The following is a 27,841-nucleotide window of genomic DNA, read 5'->3' as shown; positions in this document are numbered from 1 at the left end:
TTACCAAATTTTCTCGTTAATAATACTAAACTCGCCAGCACCAAGTCGTCTAAAATTTTTTCCATCTAATCTCAAAAGTCTGTTTAATATTCTCTAAATTCCAACAAGATTATTAGATAAATTCAATCCAGATTATTGAATAAATTATTTTAAATTCAGGTTGTTAGAAATTAAACTGATAAACAGTGCACTGAGAAAAAAATCTGGTTGCATTAATTAGAATTCTGGTATATTCAACCAATATGTCTGTTGGAAAGAATCAGAATTCTTGTAGGAATTACCTGATGAATATGATTAATTTTTTCCTGTTAAATTTACCAAATTTTCTCGTTAATAATACTAAACTCGCCAGCACCAAGTCATCTAAAATTTTTTCCATCTAATCTCAAAAGTCTGTTTAATATTCTCTAAATTCTAACAAGATTATTAGATAAATTCAATCCAGATTATTGAATAAATTATTTTAAATTCAGGTTGTTAGAAATTAAACTGATAAACAGTGCACTGAGAAAAAAATCTGGTTGCATTAATTAGAATTCTGGTATATTCAACCAATATGTCTGTTGGAAAGAATCAGAATTCTTGTAGGAATTACCTGATGAATATGATTAATTTCTTCCTGTTAAATTTACCAAATTTTCTCTTTAATAATACTAAACTCGCCAGCATCAAGTTGTCTAAAATTTTTTCCATCTAATTTCAAAGTTTTTAATATTCTGAAGTTCAACAAGATTATTCGATAAATTCAATTCAGATTATTGAATAAATTATTTTAAATTCAGTTGGTTAGAAATTAAACTGATAAACAGTGCACTGCTAAAAAAAATGGTTGCATTAATTAGAATTCTGGTAGATTCAACCATTATGTCTGCTGGAAAATGGACGGACCAGAATTCTTGTAGGAATTACCAGATGAATCTGATTAATTTCTTCTTGTTAAATTTACCAAATATTTTCGTTAATAATACTAAACTCATTAGTATTATTAACCAATTGTCATTTCTTCCATCTAATTTCAAAAGTCTGTTTAATATTCTGAATTCCAACAAGATTATTGGATAAATTTAATCCAAATTATTGAATAAATTATTTTAAATTCAGTTTGTTAGAAATTAAACCAATAAACAGTGATGCAAGAAGAGGATGCAGCTCAAACACACACAATCAGAGAGCCAGCGTCCTCTTTCTGGCACTACTGCTCATAAGAGAAAGAAATATACTTTGGATTTAATGTTAATACTAGTAGTTCTTTATATACATTTTATGGCAAATACGAGTTAAGTTAAAAGTGTCTTCTGCCTAACGGCAAGCAAAGAAGTTAATGTAACAAGAAATTTTATAGATTCACTCAGAAAATACTAATCATATCCTTATAGTAAAATCTGTTAAACATTTTAGTTATAAAAAATCGAGTCTTATCATGATAACTAGAAATTCTTGTTTGATGTAACCAAAATGCCTTCAATCATATACGTCTTGTTGATACAATCAAACGATTTTTCTCATTGTAGTATCCACGATAGATGGGGGAATAGATAAGCGAATGTATTTCACTCTGTCGAAGTAACGGACGTTAATCCGCGTTAAGATATTACACGCAATCCAACGGACTCTGACATCTTGGATTTATACAAGAAGAATTTATAATTTTTCATTAATTCCGCCAATTCATTTTTTGTCCTTTCCAGAAGAGAAAAATTTTGAAAATTACCCGGTTTTAACGAAAATTATTACCCGGTTTGTCGAAAATTATATTCGTTTCCTTTACGTTGATGAGAATTTTAAGATTATTAATGTGATATTTTGCACTTTATTATGCAATAAAAATTGCAATGTGTATTGATTATTTCTCTGTCTTCAGTTGATTTCATTAACATCCGGACGCGAGATTCTAATTTCAGGAAACCGATAGCGGTTGCTACGAAGAACACGATAATTTCTTTTTATCTGCTTATTCAAGCAGGGCGTGAAAAGTTTGCGGTATTCCTTATCTCGTCGCTATATTAGACGACCACGTGGTCATTGATAATGCGATCAAACGTGTATTTCAGAGAACGAAAGCGTACGTTTCCTATAAGATATAATTGATAAATTGTTTTCCACAAAGCAAATCCTTGCGCTGTTCGATAGAGAAAATAAACAAAATTATTTGCGTAAATCTGATCGAGATTGATTCATCCAAACATATGTTCAAACTTCAAAGTACCATACATCTGTTCTCTCTTAAATGTCTATAATCGCAGATTATGATCAAATAATGATGTATTCCTAGAAATGTGGAGATTGTAAAAATAGAATAGAGATATACTTGTTCCCACAGCACTAATTTACATTTTATGATCCTGTTCAACATACACATACATACATTCTCCAATAATATAAATAAAGAGAAAAATTGACTTCTAAATACATAATTATATTAAATACATAAAAATTGATTTTTAAATATATAATTAAGTTTATCTTATTAAGTAATATTTTAATTATTTTAAATATATAATTAAATATATTAATTTAAATATATTTTTAAATATCGTATATGCACATATAATTTCAAAAATATTCGTCGATTATACAAGTCTAATATTTACCAAATCATTTATAAAATAATTTGTCGACTTGCTACACTTTTAATACTCATCACGTAATTATCAATGAATAATAACGCTTATTAGCTATCTCTGAAACGTGTATCTCTAAAAAAAGGTTTATCCAAAATTACTCTGTCCAACGATCTTTCCCAAATCGCACATATTGTTCACAAATGTGGATCGATCGATCAATGAACAATGGCTATTATTTATCGTATCTGGGAAACGCATAGTGTTTATCCGAAATAATTCCGGTCTCGATAATCGGCATCGCTACTAATGATCGTCACCTTTCCCGGGTCCCGGATGCACGTATCGTTTGCAAGCATGGATCGATCCATGCGTATGCTATATACGCGTACACGTGAGAATATTGATTCCACCGTGTCAGCTGCTTGCTTGCTTCCTCGTCTGCTATCTGCTTATGCCCGTCGTGGCTCGGTTACCCTACCGCATTCTAACCCACATTCACGTGCTCCGCCACGCGACCGCGCACAAGTAACCGGACTAGGATATCGCTGTTCCGGAGTGCCTGATACTTTCCAGTGTATCGGATTTACCAAAGAGACGGATATCGCAATTCCGATACTCCCAATCGCACGATCGCGATTTAATCCTTTCAAACGCGAAATTTCAGCCACGTTTTTCCGTCAAGGGATATCGCAAAATTGTCGCGGGATATAATTTTTCTCCATCGCCACTGAGAAAAATCGTTTGATAGTACCAACAAGATATATGATTGAAGGCATTTTGGTTAAATCAAACAATTTCTATCATGATAAGACTCGATTTTTTATAACTAGAACGTTTAACAGACTTTACTATAAGGATTTGGTTAGTATTTTTTTTTAGTTGAATTCTATAAAATTTCTTGTTGCATTAACTTTTTTGCTTGCCACTTTTAACTTAACTCGTATTCAATATTTGCCATGCAAAGTATATAAAGAACTAGTATTAACATTAAATCCAAAGTATATTTTTTTTCTCCTACGAGCAGTAGTGCCAGAAAGAGGATGCTGGCTCTTTGATTGTGTGTTTGAGCTGCATCCCTCTTTTTGCATCACTGTTTATCAGTTTAATTTCTAACCAACTGAATTTAAAATAATTTCTTCAATAATCTGAATTGAATTTATCCAATAATCTTGTTGGAATTCAGAATATTAAACAGACTTTTGAAATTAAATGGAAAGAATTTTAGACGACTTGGTACTGGTGAGTTTAGTATTATTAACGAGAAAATTTGATAAATTTAACAGGAAGAAATTAATCATAATCATCTGGTAATTCCTACAAGAATTCTGATTCGTTCACTTTCCAACAGACTGGTTGAATCTACCAAAATTCTAATTAATGCAACAATTTTTTTCTCAGTGCACTAGTTATCAGTTTAATTTCTAACAAACTGAATTTAAAATAATTTCTTCAATAATCTGGATTGAATTTATCCAATAATCTTGTTGGAATTCAGAATATTGAACAGACTTTTGAAATTAGATGGAAGAAATTTTAGATGACTTGGTGCTGGCGAGTTTAGTATTATTAACGAGAAAATTTGGTAAATTTAACAGGAAAAAATTAATCATATTCATCAGGTAATTTCTATGAGAATTCTGATTCGTCCACTTTCCAACAGACATACTGGCTTAATCTACCAGAACTCTAATTAATGCCACCAGATTTTTTTCTCAGTGCACTGTTTATCAATTTAATTTCTAACAACCTGAATTTAAAATAATAAATAATCTTGTTGGAATTTAGAATATTAAACAGACTATTGAGATTAGATGGAAAAAATTTTAGACGACTTGATGCTAGTGAGTTTAGTATTGTTAACGAGAAAATTTAGTAAATTTAACAGGAAAAAATTAATCAAATTCATCTGGTAGTTCCTACAAGAATTCTGATTCGTCCACTTTCCAACAGACATACTGGTTGAATTTACCAGAATTCTAATTAATGCAACCAGATTTTTTTCTCAGTGCACTGTTTATCAGTTTAATTTCTAACAAACTGAATTTAAAATAATTTCTTCAATAATCTGGATTGAATTTATCCAATAATCTTCTTGGAATTCAGAATATTAAACAGATTTTTGAAATTAGATGGAAAAAATTTGGTGCTAGTAAGTTTAGTATTGTTAACAAGAAAATTTAGTAAATTTTACAGGAAGAAATTAATCATATTCATCTGGTAATTCCTATAAGACTTCTGATTCGTCCACTTTCCAACAGACTTACTGATTGAATCTACCAGAATTCTAATTAACGCAATCCGATTTTTCTCAGTGTATCCCACTTATATTTCGTCGCGCATCGAAACAGCCGATTGATAAATCCCCTCGATCAAGTAGGCGCACCCGCCTGCCATCGGAGCTGCGCTAATTTTTAGAAAGCGCGACGAGAAAGGCTGGATCCTTCGCGTTTGACCCCCTTCGCATTTGACTCGTTAACGTGGCATTCGCGTATATACAGTTCCCCATCGTAAATCGCGCTGTGTCCCGGATCCTTAAGCGCGCTTACTTTCAAATCTCGACCGGCCAGAAAGCGGGAGGAGGAGACGGACAGAAACATAGAAAAGAACAAGGTACTCGCCTCAACGAAAGAGAGCGAAGCGAAGCGAAACCCGACGCGACCTGACGCCTGGATGATGCGTTATCGGGATACTCGCGCCATCGCGCGCGCCGCGCATAGGTGTCCGTCCGTCCGCGCCCCGCCATTGGACCGCGACCGGCGGGAGTGGGGGACGACGGCGCGGGCCGATTGGCGGCGCGCGTTGGCGCCGACGGAAATAAGCGCGAGAGGATCGCTCGCGTGAGACCAGGTCGCGCATCGGCGCTCGACTCAGATGCCCGAGGACCGTGCATCCCGTTGCGTCGCGTCTTCGATTCGCTCTCCTCTTCCACTCCAGCGTCCTTTCGATCATCGGAAACGCAACACCGTCCCGGCTCTTCAAGTTGAACGAACGCGACGTCCGACTCGACAACGCCACGTGGTTGTGCGCGGAAGCTTCCAGAGAACGTGCCCTACTACACCAAGTGCAACGAAGATAGAGAGAGAGAGAAAGAGAGAGAAAGAGAGAGAGAGAGAAAGAGAGAGAGAGAGAAAGAGAGAGAGAGGATTAGGAGAAGGAAGAGCGACGCGCGCGCGCGCGCGTGCGATCAGGTGACGCGGTCGTCGGACGTTTTCGGGTCTCCTCGTCTCCCCTCGGGGAGGGCCCCCCCCCCTTTACCGTACGCGCCGAAGAAATCGGAATAGTCGGCGCTTGGCATTCGCGCGGGTCGTTTCGTTTGTACGTGTGTGAGTGTGTGAGCGTGCGTGTATGTGTAAGTGTCTCTACGCGCGCACGGACAAGCTCCATCTCCTCGCCTCGAAGCTAACGGACACTTTCGGATTCCTCGTCTTAAGATATACAGATGTATACCGTGGCGCGAAGAATACTTTCCAGTGTCTCTCCGATCTGTCGTAAGTGACGTAAGATACGATATCGAACGAAAGGAAGGAAGGAAGGAAGGAAGGAAGGAAGAGACGCTGCGAGTGACGTGTTGATGAAAGGGTAGAGGTAAAGAGAGGATCGAGAGCAACAGCATCTTCTTGAGACGAGGGGCGACTTGAGACGAGTCGGTGCGCATCGCGCGAGTTATTTCGACAAGAGTGCGTGCTATCTGACACTGACTTGCGCCGAGAGAGTCGCGCTAAAATTGGATATCTTGGTCGCGCCGAGTTTTCGTGCAGCTGACCGCGCCAACCGGACGACGATGCACCACGTCGTGAGGTCTCTCCGCGGACGATAACGAAGGTACGCACATTTGCATTGGCTCTCGCAAACGAGGGAAATACACCGACGATGCTAATTAAGGATGTTTTGTATGTACAATCCCAGGAAAAAATAGCTGAAAATCAATATTGAATATATCCACTTTTGGTGTATTTTGAGTAAGAAATTGCGTGGATATTACAATTTGATACAATTAGCTACAGTGCAGAGATGTATTTTTTAATATTTATTGAATAGTAATATTGAATAGGAATAAGTATTCCGAATTTTGTTAATCGAAATGATTAACTTTTGGCAGAGAATTTCGCCTTGTGACAGATACATGGCTAACTTCATTGAGTTATATTTAATATTTTTTTAACCAGTTAGTACTTGTATAATATTATTTAACCAAATATTTCCTCCATCTAAACTTTTGCAAATTTTAAACAAATTCTGAATATTATTTCCATGTGTTTTTGTCATTTGAATCAACGTGGTTATACGTTTCCCATAAGAACACGTGTTAATTCGGTGCAAATTAAAATTCTTATAACTTATCAACGCTTTAGTGAATCGATTTAAAAATTGTACTGAAGATTCTAAATATATGTAAGGACATTCTGTACAATTTTCATTAAATTCTCAATATTTTGAAAATAGGTACAAAACATCCTTAAAATAATTTTATTCATCTTTGAGGAGATAAAAGATAAAATATTCATGTCGTATCTAAGAAGCTTATAAAAATTATTTATTATATTCTTTTATTATTTTTTAGAATCTTTTATTATTTATTATTGCTTTTCATAACATATAAGTATTTTTATTTGAAGTAGATCGATTTGAAAGAAAAAATGTATAACAAGATTCAATTACATTTGATCATTAATAATTTGCATTTCGTTTTAAGGATGTTTTGTGTGTACAATCCCAACAAAAAGTAGCTGAAAATCAATATTGACGAATATATCCACTTTTTTTTTTGAGTATGAGAAATTGCGTGGAATATTACAATTTGATCTTAGCTACTCTGTAAAAAAGTTTTTGTATAAATTTACAATTATTAAAAATCAACTATTAAAGGTGTATATTTACATATATTAGTAAATTTACATTTCATAGATAAAATTATTATCTTAAATGATGAGTAAGCATCTTGTACTAATAAATTTACATGTTAGAAGTAAATTTCTAGAAATGTTTATGTAATAATACATTTTGTATATGTATTTATTTATACAATTTCACATATTAAATTTAATTTAAAATTAAAAAATTACATAATTACATACATGTTAATTCGATGCAAATTAAAATCCTTATAATTTGTCAACGCTTCAGTGAATCGATTTAAAAATTGTACTGAAGATTCTAAACATATGTAAGGACGTTCCGTACAATTTTCATTAAATTCTCAATATTTTGAAAATAGGTACAAAACATCCTTGAAGGTGACCGACGCTTCGTTCGCGAGACAAAAAACACGCTTATGAAAGCTCGTATAAACGTGAATATGTCGATCTTTGTAGATATAATATTGAAATACTATAATATTGAAATATTTAATGTGTGATAGTACTGTACGTGAGCGTGAATAAAAAACATACTGTAGTAAACAGTTTTTTTTCCACCTGAGAATGAGATTTTACGTCGTGAAATGACTTGAATTCTTTTCGAATAATTTACAACTGCTCTGCTTGTAATTCGAATAAATCACTTTATAAATATAATTTAATAATTGTTTAGATATTACAGAAAATCTTGTGTAAATAATTGCTATTTTTGTTTCAAATTAACTGTTGTAATAATACTTGTCTAATAATATTTTTTTAGATTATGTGGTATCACGTAAATAATAATTTTTTTTTTATTTTCCTCTTCGTAAATGACTATTTTTAATTCAATTATCTTAATATTCACGCAATTTAACATGAAAATATTTAATATCTATCACGGGTACTTATCATGATAATTATTACTAGATTAATTCATTATGAATAATCTATTATCACAGATATTCTTTCGTTCTCTCTCATATGAATAACCTATTATCTCACACGTATTGTAAAATATAATAATTAGTGCCTAATTATTATACCATAAAACATTAATTTATTTTAAATCGTCTTCATTGTAGCTCTTAATTGGCTTAATTTAATGAAATGTCTCGTTAAAATTCCTAATTCGAAGACTCTTAACGCAAATGGTAAATTATTACACAATGTTACAGCTATATTATTATATCTATTCTTATATCTATATTATATAAAAAAGTGATTTACTTGAGACTCATTCGTACTAACGACTTAACACGTGTGCACGTAGAAAAGCTGATACACCTGGCGTACATTATAGTCCTCGGTTTCACAAGCAATGCAATGGCTCGATCACAAGTGACATAAGATATTCTGCTTATGGCAAGTTGGAAAGAGAGCCAATGTTAACGTATACATACATTAAAGAGTTTCAAATGAACGAAATTAAATGTATTATATCCATTACGTGAATCTAAATATCTATAGATCTACAGGGTGGTCCCGAACGTTCCAGCCAGACTTTGAGATCTTATAGGAAATTTAATTTCGAATAAAAAATTTCCCATAAACATGGGTCGAAAAATGCTTCCTTAAGAAGTTATCGCTCAAAAACCTCTGATGAAGGAAGAGCAAAAGGTGAAAAGAAAATGAAATGAAAAGAAAATGAAACTAAATAAATTTCTTGAAAAAATCGATAAAAATAAAAAATAAACATCTTTTTCTTTTATGAAAATAAAATAATTTTTTTTTTAAACTAATATTTTAGTAATAGCACGTAATAGTAGAAAATGAATAAAGACGTTTTTCAAGAAATTTATTTAGTTATAATTTCTTAAGGAAGCATTTTTCGACCCATGTTTATAGGAAATTTTTTGTTCAGAATTAAATTTCCTATAAGATCTCAAAGTCTGGCTGGAACGTTTGGGGCCTTGTTCGGGGCCACCCTGTATATGTAATATCATGAGTATTCCTGAAGCTATGTTAGATCTATAGATATTGTTATGTATTTCTTCATCATACTATTTCCGGGAAGTACGTATCTCTAATTATATAAAACGTTAGTGATTTATTATTATCAATGATAATGATAAAAAAAATTTATCATCAGAGAAATATTCAAAGAAGTAATTCGAGAAAACTATTCTTGAAAATATCGATTTATTCTATTATATATATATTAATTATTTAATACTTAAATATCATTATAATCGTATTATTAATTATTAATATGAAATTAATTATTAATAACTTGAAAGAAAATTAGAGAAGTATAAATTAATAATAACATATTATTAATTAAGATATTATAAATAATTAAATACTTAAATACTTATTAATAGATATTATTAATGTATAATATATTATATAATTTTAAATAAATTTAATTAATAATAAAATTATATTATATTATATATTATACAGGGTGACCCATTTTAACTTAGGCAGCCAAATAACTCGAAAAATAAGCACACTACGAAAAAATGGTTGGAATCAAAATTTCGTCATTTCGAGGGGGACGTACAATGACGTTAAAATCAGCCCCCCCACCCTTCCTCCTGGGCGGTGAGGGGGGGCAAGTTTGAAATCTTAAATGGAACCCCCTATTTTTCATTGCATATTCTTGTAGCTTATCTCGAGAGCTTTCCAAAACACTATAATTAAGTACCTTTTTATTAAGTACTTTTTGAGTTATAAGGCTTGAAATAATTTCTTAATTTTACATAAACCATAAAATATCTAGTAAACCATTCATTTTTCGATTATCTTACCTTCATACTTTTATGTACAAAATAATGAGAGGAATCAATTGGTGTAAAGAAAACACATAGTTGTTTCTAAGAAAAAATATGTAATTTGCAATTAACAATTCCATATTTTTTCTTAAAAACAACTGTATGTTTTCTTTACACCAATTGATTCCTCTCATTATTTTGTACATAAAAATATGAAGGTAAGATAATCGAAAAATGAATGGTTTACTAGATATTTTATGGTTTATGTAAAATGAAGAAATTATTCTAAGCCTTATAACTCAAAAAGTACTTAATAAAAAGGTACTTAATTATAGTGTTTTGGAAAGCTCTCGAGATAAGCTACAAGAATATGCAATGAAAAATAGGGGGTTCCATTTAAGATTTCAAACTTGCCCCCCCTCACCGCCCAGGGGGAGGGGGGGGGCTGATTTTAACGTCATTGTACGTCCCCCTCGAAATGACGAAATTTTGATTCTAATCATTTTTTCGTAGTGTGCTTATTTTTCGAGTTATTTGGCTGCCTAAGTTAAAATGGGTCACCCTGTATATTATAGACGATGGAAAAACTTATATTTCTTTTTTATTACTAAATTCAATGAAGCATGTCAGATATTTATATGTGAAACTTTTACACGAGAAGCATAAGAAACTTTTTAATATATGTGTATCATGAATGTATTTCTCCTCCAGATGATAGACTTAAATCGTGTCGATTCTCGGTGTAAAGAAAACGTTTCTAAATCACGATTCAATCTGCGCGGAAACATGAATTTCCACGATTCAATTGCCAAATACTTTGTTTATCTCGGCCGCACGCCAAGATCTCGCGCGCTTTCGTCGATTTGCAAAATGCTTATGTATCTGCGATCATCATACGGTCTGATTTCTCTCTCCCAAGCGACATCGGTTTCCCTTCGTCGCGATACGCGCTTTCCCATAGAATAGAGAGCGATTTCTGAACGAACGTCGTGCATTCTTTGCGACTATAATAATAGAAAAACGCGTGTAAAGAGCCCCTCACAGCTTCGTGATTTAGCAAGCAATCGAAAGATACACTGAGGAAAAAATTATGTTGAAATAAAAAAATTTTAGTTAACTCAAGAAAGCTACTTATTCGGTGGGTGTCAATCACGTATTTACTTGTATTCAAAACGTCTGTTTGCTTAAGTTAAGTATTTATTTACATATGTTTAAAAAAATATATATACTTAAAAAAATATAATTTTTAATTCAATATTTTTATTTTAATTTTACAAAATATTTATTAAAATGCATCTTTTATTCCCAAACATTTTTAATTTTTCAATTTAAAAAAATAATATATTTAATTTAATAAATTATAGTATATATTTTACGAAAATAATATTTAAATATAAAAAATATATAAATGAAAATAATGTACTTAATATAACATGTATATTTAATTAAAGTTAAATGCTTTTGCTTAAATGAAATAAATAATATCTTCCATTTAAAGCAAAAGTTTCAAGAAAACAAATTTATTTGATTTAAAAAAATTTTTCCCTCAGTGTATTAACCCTTTCAAATCAAATTTTTAATTTAAGAGAACACATTTTATGTTAGTATTTATATTCTAGTTTAAAAAAATCGTGATCGAAAAATTCTTCGTTAAAAAAAATATTGCGTAATATAATTAATATTACGTATTAATCGAAAACGTTCGGCTAAATTTGAAAGGATTAAACAAATATACACGTATTTCTGTTTTATACAATTTAATTAAATTAGAGAAAATATTTCTGGTTTAATTAAATTGAGTGAAAATAAATCTGTATCGATCGACATCTGATCGATACGATTGGTATTCAATTTTTAAGCTTTTTATTAGTTTATTTGTAGATCATAAATAAGATGAATCCCAGTATCGACCATGTGAAACGCAGGTCACGCACTCGATGACTGCGAAGTAGGCATTATTGTCGACCGGGACCGGCGTTCCTTTCCTCTGTGCCAGTCGGCGGGAATTGTCGCTTCGAGATTTTAAAGCCGTTAGCATAGAGGTTCCCAAACCGCTCGATTTCACATTCTTTTTGATACTCTGACTTTTGCGTGATTAAATATTTAATTGTCTGTAGAATCAAAAATTTTCGTTGTAGATACTCATTATAATAAAAAAGAAATAAAAATAAAAATAAAAAATTCAAATTTTCAAAAAATATATTATGTTGTTTTCCTGCATTACTTGGGATATAAATACATACAGGGTGAGGAAAAAGTATGGAAACCCCTAAATTTTTCGAAAACTATGCATTTTAGAAACAAATGTTTCAGACAAAAGTTGTAAGGTTTCAAGTAATGCATTACGTAGCAATATCAGTATAACCTTGAACAGCATCGTCAAGGTCACATAAAAATCACTTTGAATTTTTTAAATGGAACCCTCTATTTTTTATTATATATTCTTGTAGCTTGTTTCAAGAGCTTTCCAAAACACTATAATAAAGTATTTTTTCAGTGAGTACTTTTCAAGTTATATGGGTCGAAATAATTTCTTAATTTTACATAAACCATAAACAATAAAAAATTTTTTCTTCAAAACTATATTTTTTCTTTACACCAATTGATTCTTCACATTATCTTATGCATAAAAGTTTGAAGGTGAGATAATAAAAAAATGAATATTTTATTAAATATTTTATGGTTTATGTAAAATTAAGAAATAATTTCAAGCCTCATAACTCGAAAAGTACTCAATGAAAAAACACTTTAATATAGTGTTTTGGAAAGCTCTTGAAACAAGCTATAAGAATGTGTAATAAAAAATAGGGGGTTCCATTTAAAAAATTCGAACTGACTTTTATGTGACCTTGATGGTGTTGTTCAAGATCGTACTGATATTACTACATAATGCGTTACTTGAAACCCTACAACTTTTATCTGAAACATTTGTTTCTAAAATGCATAATTTTCGAAAAATTCAAAAGTTTCCATCTTTTCCTCACCCTGTATGTATTTATATCCCAAGTAATGCAGGAAAACAACATAATTTATTTTTTGAAAATTTGAATTTTTTATTTACCCTACAACTTTTGTCTGAAACATTTGTTTCTAAAATACATAATTTTCGAAAAATTCAAAAGTTTCCATCTTTTCCTCACCCTGTATAATAGATTTTATTTTTCGACATACATTTTATATGTCGTTGGAAAATTTAGTTTTTAAATGAAAAAAAAAATAAAAAAATAAAATTGTTCGAACTTTTCCTTCATTTTGAACATCTTTATTTTACATCTGTGCGTTCAGTTTGGGAACCGATATGTTAGGTGAAAGATCACAATGCAGAGCGACTGGTCGAGCGAACGAGCGAACCCGAGTGACTCAGAGTTGGAGTATCCGTGGCACAGAAACTCGTGACGGCCATTGTGATCACCTTTCTTTCATCGAGCTTCGCAATCTATTCGTGGAATTCCTAATATCGATCGCGACGTACGAGTTTGCCGTTATGACGTTAGGAATGAGACAATCTCGTCGTCGATGCAGCTTATGCGAGATCGTTGCTGAATCACATTCGATTGCTCGGAAATATTTTGCGCGATTCCTGTACATTTAGGATGGTATATTAGCTGGCGATTTATTCGAAATTCTTTAAATTGACAAAATCTCTATCTTTTCCGAAGCATCGAATAACAATCGGAATTTTTTGGAACATCCTACAGAGATCCTTCTTCTGTCCTCGTTACACGAAGTATTCCCCAAAGTGTTTCCCCTCTCGACCTAAATAACGATTCTGAACTTAGAAAAGGGAGAACGATGAGCATAACGATAGAGAATCTTTTCAAACGTCATCCCTCGCAGAGTTTCGCTCTGGTTTTCTCTACATACGAGGATTACGTTTGACCTAAATACAGAATTATGCCTGTCTCGCTGTCGGAAGTACTATGCAGCGATATCGCTATCAGGAAGATGTCGTCGTGACGATACAAAAGACAGGAATATCGATAACGCTGTCAGACTATTCGCCCGAGTAACATAGTGTAAGTGCCTCTTCCATTTTCATCGGCTTTTTCAGTGTGTGCGAGTGTATAAACGTCTAGAATAATGATAACGTCGCTATAGCACAGACTTGATTGCTACCGTGTGAAAATAGCACGAAGAATATAAATAAGTAACAAGGATATAGCATCCTAAAAAAAGATTGCTTTTTAATATATATGGAATTGTAATTCAAAGCATATTTTTTGGTAAATCGAAGAATTGACACAATTTTTATTTAATAGATCTTACAGATGATAACTTTTATTTACTCTGCATATGAATATTTTCATAGATTTAATATTGTGAAAACAGCACAAATATATTTATCAACAAATTAAATATTTCAAAAATTGTTAGCAGTTGTTAAATCGTAAAAAAAATTGCAGAGGAAAGAGAAAGAAATTTTGACGTTAAGAAAATTCCATAAATTCTGTCTAAATTATTTCATGAAAATTCTACCGCGCAATGATTTCTTTTCGCAACAATGCTTTCGAAAAATTGATATGTAATAGATTTTACAGATGATAACTTTTATTTACTCTGCATATGAATATTTTCATAGATTTAATATTGTGAAAACAGCACAAATATATTTATCAACAAATTAAATATTTCAAAAATTGTTAGCAGTTGTTAAATCGTAAAAAAAAATTGCAGAGGAAAGAGAAAGAAATTTTGACGTTAAGAAAATTCCATAAATTCTGTCTAAATTATTTCATGAAAATTCTACCGCGCAATGATTTCTTTTCGCAACAATGCTTTCGAAAAATTGATATAATCGATATGTAATAGATCTTACAGATGATAAATTTTATTTACTCTGCATATGAATATTTTCATAGATAATATTGTGAAAACAGCACAAATATATTTATCAACAAATTAAATATTTCAAAAATTGTTAGCAGTTGTTAAATCGTAAAAAAATTGCAGAGAAAAGAGAAAGAGATTTTGACGTTAAGAAAATTTCATAAATTTTGTCTAAATTATTTCATGAAAATTCCACCGCGCAATGATTTCTTTTCGCAACAATGCTTTCGAAAAATTGATATGTAATAGATCTTACAGATGATAACTTTTATTTACTCTGCATATGAATATTTTCATAGATTTAATATTGTGAAAACAGCATAAATATATTTATCAACAAATTAAATATTTCAAAAATTGTTAGCAATTGTTAAATCGCAAAAAAAATTACAGAGGAAAGAGAAAGAAATTTTGACGTTAAGAAAATTCCATAAATTCTGTCTAAATTATTTCACGAAAATTCTACCGCGCAGTGGTTTCTTTTCGCAACAATGCTTTCGAAGACGATCGATATGAAGTTCTTAAGTTAGCAATATTATAATACGTGAGAATAATTTTGGTTAATAGAAATATACCGCGAATTTTAAAGCGCATAACGCGAAAGCTACAAACTGGCATGGAAACCGTAGATGGAGAAAGAACCTTGCCCTTTCTCCTTCCCTTGACGCTCGTAAATTTTTCGACGGAACGCAGCAGTCGGACTTATTTATTGAAGAATTTTGTGACTACCGGGCAGAATATGATCAGATAAAATGGTTTTTTATAGCAATATTTTTTATTTGCCTTTTAGAGAATATAGGATATTTTTTTATATTTATTCATGCTAGATTAACGATTATATATTTTTTTGTTGCAGTTGCAAAAGAGATAATAACATTTAATAATAACAATATTAGAATTTAATAAATTAATAAATTGATGAAGAATTAGGCTCTTAATATTAGAATTATTAAATAATAATTTTATTGTACATACTATTATTATTATTATTATTATTATTATTATTATTATTATTATTATAATATATATATATATATATATATATATATATATATATATAATTTATTAATGTAATTTAATATAATATGAAGTATAACACAGCTATTATATCATTAGGCTATTGAATGATATTTATATTACATTAAAATTAAGAAATAATGAAAACGTCAAAGATGAGACGCGATATATTATAAGCTAAGAATAATCTACAAAAACAAAGCAAAAAGAAAATTTCTATGTCTATTTCTATTTCGCGACATTTACGTAACATCAGTGAGATGAAATTTTTATCTTTGTAATTTTTATTTAGTCAATTTTCTTTCACCAAGTTTCGTTTATCAAAGGCAAAGCGAGATTCTTTGGCATTATAAACTGGCGCCTCGAAAACAGGTAAAGCACGTAAACAGGTTCTCCGTTGATTTTACACGCAATGGCGTGAAAATGCGAACGGCTTGGTCGTAAAATTGGACATCTCGATACGACTATTCCACGAAACGATCGCGTCTAAAAATACATTGACTCCCAATTGGTTTATTATATGAGCTGCGAGAAAAAATGTCCAATCAGATAAAAAACACAGTCTGATCTATTTCCTAATACAATAGTTTCCACTTGCGTGTCTATCTATTAATTCTTAGATAGAAGTGATATTTTTAATTATATGTACACATTAATTATAATTATATTAATAATTAATTTGTCAATTTCATATTAATTATAATATTAATTATAATATTATATATTATATTATTTATGAATAATTTTTTATTAACTTAAATCAACAAATGACTGACTTATTTATTTTTTCGTTTTTTTATTTTACGCGTAGAAATTTTCAAAAATGTCGACTATCATGTATGTGCATACATTTCTATCAATTGCTTTCATCAGATACCAATAAAGTTTCACATATTGCGTTGCATATATTATGAGAATCGAAATTAAAATCGGTTTTCAAATGTAAGTAAATGTTACATATCACGTGTCATTTTAATATGTATTCACATTAGTTAAGTTGAGTATGCGAACTCGGGGATATTATAAAAGTCAAACAAACAGCTGACTTTTATTTTGATGTTGACACGGGATATGCTGTGAAAGCCGTTCCATCAAATTAAACATCATTACGTAACAGATCATCGATTACATCGGAAACAAGTCTTTTTCTCTAGAAATTTCGAAAAAGGATAATAGATAATATTTATGATCTATTTTTAAAACATTGCTTTCATGTTTTTGGCATTATTTTTAATGGACAATTTTTATTTATACTAAACATGTTACTCTATATATTTTATATATTAAATATAATAGTATTATAGTATTATTATTTTTTTCACACAAAATTATATTTATTATTTTTATATTTATTATTAAATTATTATTAAATTATTAAATTATTATTAAATTATTTATTATTATTATTTTTTTTTGTTATTATAAGTTAGAATTATTCGTCAATATTTATATATACTCAGATCTATTAGAATCTACATATGAGGAGAAATAACAGTTTAACAAAATAATTTTTAAAAAATTTTTAAGTACATATTCAAAATGTACAATATAATTTCGAAACTGTAGCGAATTAAAATTAATTCTAATTCGGTAAAAAATTTTCGTTGAAGTTAAATTTATGAAGTTATACATCATTTATTCCTTACACATTTGAAATCGTTAGCTTTATTGTACGCAAAATTTTTTATCCTGTAGAAGTTTCGTTTGCTAAATCTAATTTTACGCGTTATTTTCTTTCACGAAAAATATGTAAAGGTTAAAGCGTTGAAACAAATATTCAGAGTGTCGATATTTGAAACGTATGTATATGTCACTTTGCGAAATGTTCGGCGAAAATTTTGGTCATAATTAACATTCTGCCAACTGGACTTCATCCTCCTTTTTTCATCTGCAATTTGTTGAGGCATAAATTATATATCGTCGACGGTGAAATGAACGATGACAGAGTTATTACTGTCAGAATTTCGTTATGGAGAATAAAATTACCATGCACGCTTTCGCTTTATCTCGTAATAATATATTAATATGCTTAAAGTGGTAGTTTTCATAAACGTTATTTATATTTTTTTAAATTTTATATTTTTTATAATTTTTATAATAAATTTTATTATTAATGAAACAATAGAGAGAGTTGCAATATAACTTGAAGAAAAATTTTATAAATTTTATAAATAATATATTCTTCTTAAATCTCACACATGTTTAAATAATTTATATATGTATATATATAAATTCTTTCGAAAGTTTTTAGAAATAAGTATGTTATGTTTGATAGAAATCATAAAAGGTAGATTTAAAATTTTATTTAGCATTATGATATTAATTTTTAATGCAGTGGAAACGATATTGATACATTATTATTTGCAATATATTTTTATTTATTACACATTTATTTTGCACACTGTTTACTCCACTAATTCATATTGTATGTCTTTGTATAATTCCATAATTATTTTTTCTAATTATATTATACTCTTTTATTGATCTTAAAAATTTTCTAAAAAATGTTACAAGTAGTCGATTTGTTTAAATTGTTTAAATTTTGATTTGATCAAATAAATACGATGATTACAATTTGATAGTTTTTAGTCAAAGAATATTAGTTCAAGCATTCGAAAGTTTTTAGAAATAAGTATGTTATGTTTGATAGAAATCAACAGCAGATTTAAAATTTTATTTAGTATTATGATATTAATTTTTAATGCAGTGGAAATGATATTGATACCTTATTATTTGCAATATATTTTTATTTATTACAAATTTATTTCGCACACTGTTTATTCCACTAATTCATGTTGTATGTCTTTGTGTAATTCCATAATTATTTTTTCTAATTATATTATACTCTTTTATTGATCTTAAAAATTTTCTAAAAAATGTTACAAGTAGTCGATTTATTTAAATTGTTTAAATTTGATTTTGATTTGATCAAATAAATACGATGATTACAATTTGATAGTTTTTAGTCAAAGAATATTAGTTGAAGCCGTGAATCATACGAATGGCTATCGAAGTGCCGATACATGTACCCTTTTTCATGTAACTTTTGGCACTTGGCCAAAAGCTTCCGATATTAGAAACTTTATCATTTAGTTTCTCCACAAAGGACAAAGCGGCCATTTGTCGAATGGAAACTCTTCGCTTCCACGCTCACCACGTATCGACTATTACCGTTCGAAAAACTTTTTCAATTATTTCGCGTGCCATTTGAAGGAATGCGGTCTTTTGATCGATGGCAACTACATCGTATCTGATATTATTGAGCATCGTAAAATTATCCAATGTATTATACGTTTTATATGTGACATAATAATTTCCGTAATTTAATTTAAAATTTAATTCAACGGATGCAATCGAGTCGTCGAACTATTGTAGAAATTAATTATTCAATGGCATTGGTTAACATGGCAGATCGATAGCATCTCGCTGAGCCAACTGAAAACGCCATGTATACGATTGTTCGTCTGACACAACATGTCAAGCTCGCCTGTGATATGGAAACAATCAATAGTTTATCAAATAAGCTTCGGAGAAAGCAGTAGAATATTCCTATCGACTAATTTAATACATTTGTAAATAATGATGTGCAACATTATTTGTTTTGCCTATAATTAATGCATTTCGCAAAAGTTTTGCTCGAAAAGAGAAACATGGATTTGAAAAATGTTTAAAGAAAAATTTTTAATTAAATTATATGCAGAGTGAATTAAATATCACTTTTTGATTTCTTTTCAATTTATCATATTTTCAGTAGATGATTTATAAAAGTTTATATTTCTTAATTTTTATTTAGCTATTATATTAAATAATTGTTAAATAAATCATTAAATTTCGATATTTATAATAGAAAAAAATCTCTAAATTTAATCTAGAGTTTCACTTCTTTTTACTCAACCTGTATGCAATTGTTCGAAACTTCGTAATGCATTTTTTGCAAGATAGAACGTGTTTTACTTAAGTGGAGACCGCACGAGCATTCTCCCTGTTTGGAGGTAGTTATAGTTTAAGTAAGATGCCAGTCGTAAAATCTTTCTACAGAGAATATCGTGTACTGATGTATTTACATCTCCAAAGGATGAGCCACGTCGGAATCGCTCACGAAGAGACCACCAAGCGAGTGAGAGCATTTTTCTCATAAACTCTTAAAGCGAATTTATATAGTTTACTCACAATTATTGTCGTGAATGAATCTGCCAAATTTGTTAATTTTAGTTGACTTTTTAAATAAAGGAATTTTCGCGTGTATATATTTATTATAAAAATAAAAATGTTATTAAGTAAAAAGAAGAGAAATAAAAATACGAAAAAAAATATATATGTAAATGAGAAATTAAACTTTTCATTTTTATTTAATTTTATATTTGATTTTTATATGTTTTATTAAAAAGTTTTTAGAGACTACTTTTTATGAAATTTTTAAAAAGAAAAAAATCCACTCGTAAAAATTATTACATAAAGAGTTTGGGTCTGATATATACATATATATGAGATCTCAGATTACATTATAAAATAATTTAATATTTATATTTAATAATTACATTATATTTAATATTTAAATATTATATTTAATATTTATATTTAATAATTTAATAATAATTTAATATTATATATAGATTATTTCACATTATCCTTAAAAGTTTAATTAGTACATTCGTGTAATTTTTCTGAGAATTACACATTATTTACATATTCTATCCGGAAGCATGGTGGATGTTTATCGAAAGTGTGAAAACGAAAGTATATTTTGAGTTCTTTTAACGCCGATGAGAGATTATTTTTGTGAAAACATTCATTTATCTTTCATCCGCTTTGAACGTTTCATTCAAGATATCGTCAAAAGTGAACCAAAAGTGCAAATTCGCCTTTACCTTGTATTTTCCATTTCGCGCTCTCTACCTTTGCCCTCTCTCGTGGATCTTGAACGCGGATCCTGCGATCCGTGAGAAAATCAAACAAGACCGAATGCCAAGACCTATTCCACGTCGAGTCGATCCGACAGGGCTCGAAGATCGATCGTGACCTTCGACTTTCTTATCAAAGAAAAGTAATCCGACAGGTATACACACCGTTACGTAAGGCGACTTTTATTCCGTTTTACGTCACATCCGGACTGAATTTGGTACTCTTGCAATGCGAATATTTTTCCGAGATAAATTTAAAGTAAAACTTGCGAATGTGTTTTATTATTTTATTATTTTATTGTGATATTTCACAGCAAAACAAATTGCAGTTTGCAGATTTATTTCAATTGCATTATTATATGTAAATATTAAAATTATGGAATAAAATAAATTAATAATAATTTAAATAATTATTAAAAGTAATTATTATTATTTTATTTTTAAATAATTACTTTAAAAATAAAATAATAATAATTACTTTTAATAATAATAAATGATAGCTTGCAATAGAGATGAAGACGGTCATGTTACACGTAATCATATCATGATTATAATTATGAATATTGAGTCTTAAAAATCATATTCATTTTCTATTGTTAATTTTATAAAATTTAATAAACTGACATTATGGTTAAATATTTACAACGCAAAGTATTGATTATAAGCATTATCTTTAACTTTATTATCTATTATTATTATTATTATTTTTTTCATATTTTATTCTCTGTTTACGAATTTCAAACAAGAAGCATAAGATAAAATAATTAATATATATCCTGAATAAAAATGTGCGACAAATTTTTCAAATGACGTATGTAAAGTAGCACATATTGAATATTAAATAAATTAATAAAATAATTTATTAAATAAAATAATTAAAAAAATAATAAAATAAAATAAATTAATAAAATAATTTATTAAATAAAATAATAAAAAAATAATAAAATAATAAATTAATAAAATAATTTATTAAATAAAATAATATTATAAATTATTAATACATACACATGACTCAGATAATTAAAATATCCAACATAGGACGTAAAATTTAAAAACCTTCACAATTACGATTACTATTAATTTTTTATTAAACGAAATGTGTACGTAATTTCATATTTTTCAAACAACACGTCATTAAAATTTATTTCTACAAGATAAAATCGGGTAATGAATATTTAAATTCCAAACACATTTTTCAGAGTAAAATTTTGCGAGGATATCTTGTATCGAAGAGGGTGCGTATACTTTCTTATCAAATATTTCTTCCGTGCTCATATCAGCCGCGATATGTCACGTTTTCTTTAAAAGCATGGGGGAGAAGTGATATTTACGATGTCTACGTTATTTATGCCTACTTGCTTTCGTTTTATCAATCTTTTTCTAGTACTACCGAAAGAAACTATGTCAAAGGATGCATACTTCTAGCACTTTCATTGGTACGATCGACGAGATTTGCACAAAAACATGTGAGAGCGAAAAGTTTTCAATAGACGTCCACTTTTCCCAGCGGGTCGACCGCTTCGGTCGGTTGGTACTTGGAGCTGCAGTTAATGGAAATCGCTTTTAACGATAAACGTCCATTATAATGGCCGTCTGCCTTTCCCTCCTCTCCTCCTCAATCGGTTAAGTTAAGGGGAAAGTGAAAACTGGGGATTGGTCGCGCTAGTAAAAACAAGAAGAATGTTCCATCCGAACAAACAACGCGAACTCCATTATCGACGTAGGGGACGAAAAGTTAATTAATGTCTTCAAATTAGTGTCTCGTGTGTGTGTGTGTGTGTGTGTGTGAGAGAGAAAGAGAGAGAGGAGAGGAGAGGAGAGAAATTAAATGCATTAGAGTAGCCTCGCAAGAGCATCCGCCTCGTTACCAGCGAAACTGTCTATTAATTATAATCGGGGATCGTAATGTCGGTGATAATAAAATGAGATAATAGCACTAATCGCAGCGCGTAATATTAATGGCGCAACGAACGTGACGGATGTGAATTAAATGCATCACTGCTTCGCGTTAGCTCGGAGATATTTAAACAATAGGCATTAATTAACCTATATTTTCGTTGCAAGGTGCATTGTATTATATCGCGATGCTCGCGACGTATGTAATACGTCTTTTATATCTATTGTTATCCTTTATTACTCTATTGCACTGAAAAAAAAATCTGGTTGTATCAATTAGAATTTTGGTAGATTCAACTAGTATATCTATTGGAAAATGGACGAACCAGAATTTTTGGAATTTATGGGATTTAGGAATTGTCCAGATAATTTATTATTATGGAATTTAGAAATTACCAGATGAATATAATTAATTTCTTCCTGTTGAATTTATCAAATTTTCTCCTTAATAATACTAAACTCACTAGCACTAAGTCGTCTAAAATTTCTTCCATCTAATTTCAAAAGTCTGTTTAATATTTTGAATTCCAATAAGATTATTGGATAAATTCAATCCAGGTTATTGAATAAATTATTTTAAATTTAGTTTGTTAGAAATTAAACTGATAAACAGTGCACTGAAAAAAAATGGTTGCATTAATTAGAATTCTGGTAGATTCAACTAGTATGTCTGTTAAAAAATGGACGAACCAGAATTCTTGTAGGAATTACCAGATGAATTTGATTAATTTCTCCCTGTTAAATTTACCAAATTTTCTCGTTAATAATACTAAATTTACCAGCATCAAATCGTCTAAAATTTTTTCCATCTAATCTCAAAAGTCTGTTTAATATTCTGAATTCCAACAAGATTATTGGATAAATTCAATCCAGATTATTGAATAAATTATTTTAAATTCAGTTTTGTTAGAAATTAAACTGATAAACAGTGATGCAAGAAGAGGATGCAGCTTAAACACACATAATCAGAGAGCTAGTGTCCTCTTTCTGGCACTACTGCTTGTAAGAGAAAAAAATATACTTTGGATTTAACGTTAATACTAGTTCTTTATATACATTTATATTATTATATATTTTATATACATTTCATGGTAAATATTGAATACGAGTTAAGTTAAGAGTAGCTAACGGCAAGCAAGGAAATTAATGCAACAAGAAATTTTATAGATCCAACCAGAAAATATTAATCAAATCCTTATAGAATCCTTACAAAATCTATTAAACGTTTTAGTTATAAAAAATCGAGTCTTATCATGATAACTAGAAATTCTTGTTTGATCTAAAATGCCTTGAATCATATACGTCTTGTTGGTACAATCAAACGATTTTTCTCAGTGTGATTTACGTCCCAGGTTTTTTATTGCTCCTCATCGCTGCGTAACGATGCCCGCAAAATTGCGTTACTGTATCTTTGCTGCGCCAGTAACTGGAAAATTCATTGTGCGGAGCGATGTAGCATTCATTTAGTGACTTTTATTCGGGAACTGAATGAGATTGATAAAATGGCGAAATGGAGCGAATGGGGAGAGAAATAATAGATCAGAAAGAGATGCGATTAAAAAAAGAAAAGACTCGATTCGCGCGTACCATTTTTTCATTCTATTTGACAAGATGATCGAAGAACTGCTGAACAAATGGAGGCAAAGCTCTTATTCAGACAGATCGCGCTATTCTCAACTTCCGACGATTTAGAGGCAGAGATTTATCTCGCTGTAGCCTCTCGCGTAATTAGTTGGTCCATTGAACATTTTGTTTGCCTTTCAAAAGGAAAATCGAGTGATTTCTAGCGTCAAATATTATATCATCACGTAAATTACGAGAAGATTAAATAGTATTAAAAATTTCTTCGAAAGTGTAGAACTTCAAATATATATTATTAAGGCTGCAGAGAGAGTTTTGTTAGCATCAATTATCTCGAATGTTTAATCGAGAATTTTTTTCCCTTTATTTACAAGAATTTTTCATTTTTTCTTTTTATATTACAATCATAAAAATATTCATATTGCGATTTGAAATAAATAGAAAATTAATTAAATATGTAAGAAATATAAAAATTTATTAATATTAATGAAATGAATAATATAAACTACATGAAGTTAAAAATATTTTTCCGTCATTTTTAAAATTTAGTTTTTTATAAAATTTTCAATAGCTTCTAATTGAAAAATTCATAAAACATTCAATGTATAGGTATAATTAGAAACTATAGAAAGGTCGAGTTTTAGGAAATTTTGTATGGAATAATTTTATTAATCCACTAATATTCACTTATAATTTTGTTTTAATTCACTTCTCAGAGTCAACGAAATTTGAAGTAAATGATACCTTTTGATATCTCACAGATTCGAGTGCAAGACTTATGATCAAATTCATCAAGTTTCTTCAAGCAGATAACGGCCGTTTCATCAACGTCCACTGACGATTGTTGAAGTCGTTTTAACGAGCCACTAAAAATCGAATTTAACCCTCGTTAACGAGAATTTAAGGGAGATTAATGAAATCAGTCCATAATTTTTATTCTTCGGAAGAAATCTCATTTCTCGCAGCAATCTGAAACCGATCCTTCTCTTATCACAATTTTACTATCTCCTGTATTAAATATTGCTTGTAACAGTCAGAAACATCTTTAATAAAGTAATAACTAATATAATAATCTTTAATAAAGTAATAACTAATATAATACATTATATTTAACATTGGAAGACCAATATAAATTTCTATTACTTGATCATCTTCTCGAAACTTACCTATAAGTTCCAGTAGTTAAAAGTGAGATTAATCTTTATTGATGGAGAAATAGATATCGATTATGTCAAAGAAAGTTTCTATCCTCTGATATTTTTTTATAGGATATTGATGTTACGTGCAAAGTAATCTCTCTTAAGCTGACAATTGCACCAATCTCGTAAATAATCGCTAAATGCAATTAACAATTTATATCCGCATGCGATGATTTAATACCATGTAATCGAGAATGCTAATCGCCCTCGAATATAATTTTCGATTGAGTCAATCGGTCGATTAAACTCGATATTTACGTTATTTAATCTACGGTTAAGACGCTAAATATGTGCCTCTCCTAGGGTTGCATGAAATACCAAGATTAGTCTTGATATTGTCTTGTCTTGTCTTGAATTTCAAGATTAAGATTAAGACAAGATCTTTAATTAATTATCAAGACAATACCAAGACTAAGACTGTCAAGATTATTAGTCTTGTCAAGATTATTGGTTCTCAAAAAAACTAAAATATTTATATTTGTAAATGAAAAAAAATCACTATATACGAATTTTAAAAAATTTTATTCAATAAAAACATTTATATTAATAAATTTAAAAACATTTAATATTAATACAATATAACATTTTTATAAATTAGAAATTAAACTTGCAAATTTTAGACATTAAAGAGCATTTCATTCAGAAATTGATGCTCATTAGTGCTTTTAAAGATTTACTTTGTAATTTGGTTCTATTTTTTGACATAATCAGAGTTCCTATTGAGAAAAATCTTTCTACTAGCACGGACAAGACAGTTGAACTTAAAATGTCTCAAACCATTTACAATTTATTTGACAATATGGGATAAATATGAACCTGATTTTTTTATCACTCCAAAATATTTATATCTGCACATTCCCTTGGAGCCTGTAAATAGTTATTAATTTCTGTTTTCCATGAAACAGTAAATGTTTTTTTATGTAAATAGACGTCATTTATATCGATTACATAGTAATAATTATAATTAAAATATAATACAATAGTAATAATTATTTCAAATTATATTACAAAAATTATGTTAAATATTATTTAAATAATTTTTTAATATTAGATAAAAAATTATTAATAAAATCGAGACAAGACAATACGAGATTTTTGTTACCAATATTCATTCAAGACCAAGACAAGATTTAAATTTTTCAAAATTTTCAATACCAATACAATATTTTTACGAATATTGTCTTGTCTTGGGTCTTGTGCAACCCTAGCCTCTCCCGAGGCTAACGCACTTGCGACATCGTATCGTTGTTTACTAAGCCATCGAACGAGTATAATCTCACGTAAAACGCACCGATAAAGATAATGGCATGACAGTTGTGGGTGGTGAATCATGCTGTTGCCATCGTCGCGAAGTGCAACGCAGGTGCGCTGCATCGTACGATCGATATACTGTAATATTCACTTGCGAATTTCTTACGTAAGAAAAGATTTATTATACGTCAGCGTGAAATCGCGCGACGATTGCTAAAATTCCGAGAAATAAATTTTCACTCAGTTGACTAACAGCATTTCCGTGCTGGAAGGCTTATTTAATATCGTTTCATCCATTATGAAGAAGACCTACATAGAAGAAGAGTATAGACTGTAATTTAAGAAGAGCATTACACAATTAAGTAAATGGTTTAATACTTGATTGGATTTTTTTAATAGATAATGGAGCGCAGGAAAAGACGAGTAAATATTTACAACTTTAATTCTTTTTTCAGATTTAATTAATTTGATGATCACGTGTGTTTATAATATTAAATACAATATTAAATATAATATTTTATAATATTAAATATAATTTAAAAAAAATTAAATGTTACACAAGTATATTTTGCTTATAAATTGAGAGATATAATTTCAGCAGAGCATATTATGTAGGGCGTTTTTTTCTCACGTTTGATTTATGTTCACTTATATAAGTATCGATATCGCAGCAATAAAATAGAAAACCCGAGAAGCCTTCTCAAGTGTATCTCTCTCCACAGCTTTACGGATTATCCTCGTAGAAAATCGTTACAACGGCAACTGTGGATTAAAAATATCTTTTCATTCATAAATTTATTACACTCCCGTCTCGTCTTCCAATGCATGCTGCAAAATAAACTACCTGCGCGATGATAAGCAAAAAATGCATAAAAATAGATTTGTGCTTACTTAAGGATGTTTCCTACCTATTTTCAAAATATTGAGAATTTAATGAAAATTGTACAGAATGTCCTTACATATGTTTATAGAATCTTCAGTACAATTTTTAAATCGATTCACTAAAGCGTTCTCTCTCTCTCTCTCTCTCTCTCTCTCTCTCTCCCTCTCTCT

General features: G+C 29.8%; 1 protein-coding gene across 1 annotated transcript in view; it reads left to right on the top strand.

Annotated features, from left to right (window-relative positions):
- The first annotated feature begins 5,704 nt into the window (after positions 1-5,704).
- LOC105248897 (serine/threonine-protein kinase tricorner) overlaps positions 5,705-27,841 on the top strand; it is a 62,606-nt gene continuing 40,469 nt past the window's right edge. Inside the window, exon 1 of the mRNA XM_011253959.3 lies at positions 5,705-6,386. The gene's annotated coding sequence lies outside the window, so the exon portion shown is untranslated. The remainder of the gene's footprint in view (positions 6,387-27,841) is intronic.

This window comes from Camponotus floridanus, unplaced genomic scaffold (assembly GCF_003227725.1).
Source record: "Camponotus floridanus strain SB8 unplaced genomic scaffold, Cflo_v7.5 scaffold63, whole genome shotgun sequence".
In the NCBI taxonomy this organism is placed as follows: Eukaryota; Metazoa; Arthropoda; class Insecta; order Hymenoptera; family Formicidae; genus Camponotus; species Camponotus floridanus.
The sequence above is the reverse complement of the archived record's forward strand: the minus strand, read 5'-3'. Positions and strand labels throughout refer to the sequence as shown.